The following is a 3,475-nucleotide window of genomic DNA, read 5'->3' as shown; positions in this document are numbered from 1 at the left end:
TGAATCCATCATTCCTAGAATGGAGGCTGGCCTGGTAATAAGGATCCAATTAGAGCCACAGTGGGTGGGACACAGCAGGAGCCTCGGCACAAGACACACTCTCACACACACACACACTCACTTTTTGCATTTTTCATCTCCAAATTTCATTAAAGGAAAATTAAGTATAATTGCTTGAATTTACTGCAAGCAGAGCTAACTTTTGTAGCATCTCTGTCCTTTTGCCTTCCTTTTTTTCTTGCTCTGCAGCAGAGTTTTACCTCTCCGCCTCTTTCTCCCAGCACACCTCACCTCTCAGCAGGGCTGCTGTAGCTCACGCTGGCACCTCCACCTTTCCTGGTTAATTTCATGTTCTGGTGCGTCCTGAGACAGCTCATCCTGCTGCCAAATATTTGTGTTGAGAGACCAGCTAATCTGGAGCTGGTTACATGCTCCTATCCCCATGTGCACACACACTCTGGAACATGCAGGGTTATCGGTGCTCAAATTGGCTCCTGTGTGCTGGTGTGTGTATTTGTGTATGTGAATGCTTGCCGAGCGGCTGATACCAGTGTGTGTCTTCCACCCTTCTTGACCAGCGTATCGACCATTTGGCCAAGTAACAGGAGATTAACGGTACATCCGTGTTTACTGCTGAAGTGCAACTGCTGTGTGTGCAGATGAACGGATGAGTGAGGAGATGAAAGGACGAACTTAGTGGAAAGAAGATATTGACAGTTCCCCTCTATCTGTGAAAAACTGGATGAGTTGGCCCTCTCTTACTTTGGGAGTTTGTGCAAATTAAATGTATTGTTCTGCTAAGTCCATTTTAATTGAAAATAACCCATGTTTCACCTGTGGCCAATGTAAATTCCACTTCCTGGCACATCTTTATTGTCCCTTCATCTATTTCCCTGTGTCCTCTCTCCTCTCCCCGGCTTTAATGAGGTGTTCTGTTCGTCTGCCTCATAAACTAAAACCTTTTAGATGAATTACATCTCTTAAGATTCATCTCCAGCACCGTGGCTTCTTTTCCCCTTTTATGATTGTATTTAATCCACATCACATCTTTATTCAGAACAAATACCCCCTGTATGACACCTCGCCGAGCGCAGGCAGGGAAGAGGAATGTTTCGGCGAAGGTAGAGAGACATGGAGATGTGCCAGCACGGCTCAGCTTGCTCTCTGATGATATCCTCGATAAGACTTTTAGCTAATTACTGACTGCTGCCTATGAATGCGGCTTCAGTGGAGAGAAAGCCAATGAACCTGCCTGCTAGCTCAATAGAGAGGCAGCAAGAAAAAAGAAAGGGGACGCGTCTGTTGAAAGAGAGACAGATTAACATTTGTTCTTTTACATGCCTCCCTCTGCCACACACACAATAACTTTGCTTATACTAATTAACAATTAGCAAAGACTGGTTGGCTAATTGTGTTATTGCTCCTAATCAAGAGGCTAATTACCAGAATGTCAATTTAGATTTAATTACTAAGTGCTTTGTTAATTCCCACTGAGCATAAGTTACCCTTTCTCTCCCTCTCTCCCTGCTTTCTCTCCCCCTCCCCTCTTCTTTTTCTCTCCCTCTCCCTTCTTTTCCCCTCTCGTTCCATGTTGAACCCTCGATGTGTTCTGAGGTCCTGTGTTGGGATTGGGGGGGTGGGTAAATACAGAGATAAAGGAGGCAAGGTGTTTGAGCAGGGAGTCCAAGAGGCACAGGCATTAATGAACAGCTTTTACCGCCGGGCCTCCAATTAGCCAACTCTCTCCCGCCCAACATCACAGAGAGGAGAGATCCACCAAGATCCAGTCAGCCAGCCCCCCACCCCCCTTCCACTACCACCTCCCACTGGCCCCTCGCAGCTGTGCCTGCTCTCCCTGCACTCAGCTGTATGTGTTGACCTGGTTGGCGAGGTGCTGTATACATTGGCTCTTATGGATGAATAGAGTTGTAGTTAACTTAATTGAACTGAATTAAGCATAATTCAATGTGATAGTGTGTGCTCTAATGTAGTGGAATTCATATGGGTATACTTGGAAAAAACAACCATAATCATCATCGTTATATTCATCTTAAAATTAATACATAAGGTGTTACAAAGTGTTGTACTAAGACAATCATTTTATTTATATAAAAAGCTAGAGTGCGAAGAATTATTTAAATTTTAAGATTTGTATTAGTTTACACAAAATGACCCAATAACTTCTCATTTTAAAGTCTCTCCTTATCCCTATATTTAACTTTTATAATTGGGAAAATAACGGTGCAATTACTAGTTAAGTAGACTTTTTTTTTAACATAATTTTTTTAAATAAAAGATAAAAACCTTCTACCTCTTCTTTTTGAAATAAGGGATTATACTCATGATTATCCAATTAGGACAATGACAATAATAACTGTTATTATTATTTTCTATTTGATTTACTTTCCATTTGAACCAAATGCTGTCTTTTTTCTTCTTCTCCCCCTTTTCTCTCTTCTGATCTACGAGGCTCTTCCTGACAGCTCAGGGCCTCCAACATGGATTTAATGGTCATTGCTTGTCTCTCCCTCAGACAAAGCAAGCAAACCACAATACATCACACACATACACTTTCCACATGGGTACTGTCAACTGTTCTGTTTTATTTATTTATTTGATCATTGTGTCTGAGCATTGCGTAGTTGCCTGGAACGAAGCACAGAAAACAGATGTTGTGAATGTTGCTTATCTGATGCCTGTCTATTTATGCAGGCATCTTGTTCAACCACTATTTGGTGTTGTTGTCTTACTATTGTTCATCACCTGGACCATTGCTGGAGATGAGGGTGAACACATACATGTGTGTACCACACACACACCAACACACACATCTCTGTCTCAAAAAGAGCAAGCGCTTTCAGTCTCCTCTCTAACTGCCTGGCTCCTCATACTCCTGCCAAAATACCATAAGACAGGGTATAATATATATAATTATCCCCACTTACATTAGCCATTATGCCAGTGGAGCATTGCCTGCAGAATGACACACGACCTGTCAAGACTTCATTCACGCCATTAATAAGCGTCATTAGTGTCTGCTTTGAATACCCCTCTTGCACACTGCAGTCATTTCAACATGTCATAGATTTTAATTTGAGGGTAAAAATAGCTGTGAGGATATTATGCACTCTCTCAGCCAGTCTCTGTAGTCTTCTGATGGGGAGGAAGTTCACAGTGTGACCTTGGATTTTCTCTTTATTGGAATTATAACCATTACTGTTCTTTAGTGGTGTGGGCCAGCTACCAGCACAGAGGCTGCTATGCTTAGTGTGCTCCTTCCTTTGTGGTGTCCATCAACAGCATTCAAAATCAAAAAATGTTAAACCATTAGTTTGTCACAAATGTCGTTTAGGCAATTGACCGGCATCTTATGCAGTCTTATACAAAGTGGGTTAAAGGCCCTAAATTATTTCAAAGGCAGAATGCACTTAAGGAACTAATGCTATGGTGGCCTACTGTGAAATGCCAACTGCTT

The sequence above is a fragment of the Notothenia rossii genome (assembly GCF_949606895.1).
Source record: "Notothenia rossii genome assembly, chromosome: 5".
Lineage (NCBI taxonomy): Eukaryota > Metazoa > Chordata > Actinopteri > Perciformes > Nototheniidae > Notothenia > Notothenia rossii.
Note: the sequence above shows the minus strand (reverse complement) of the source record.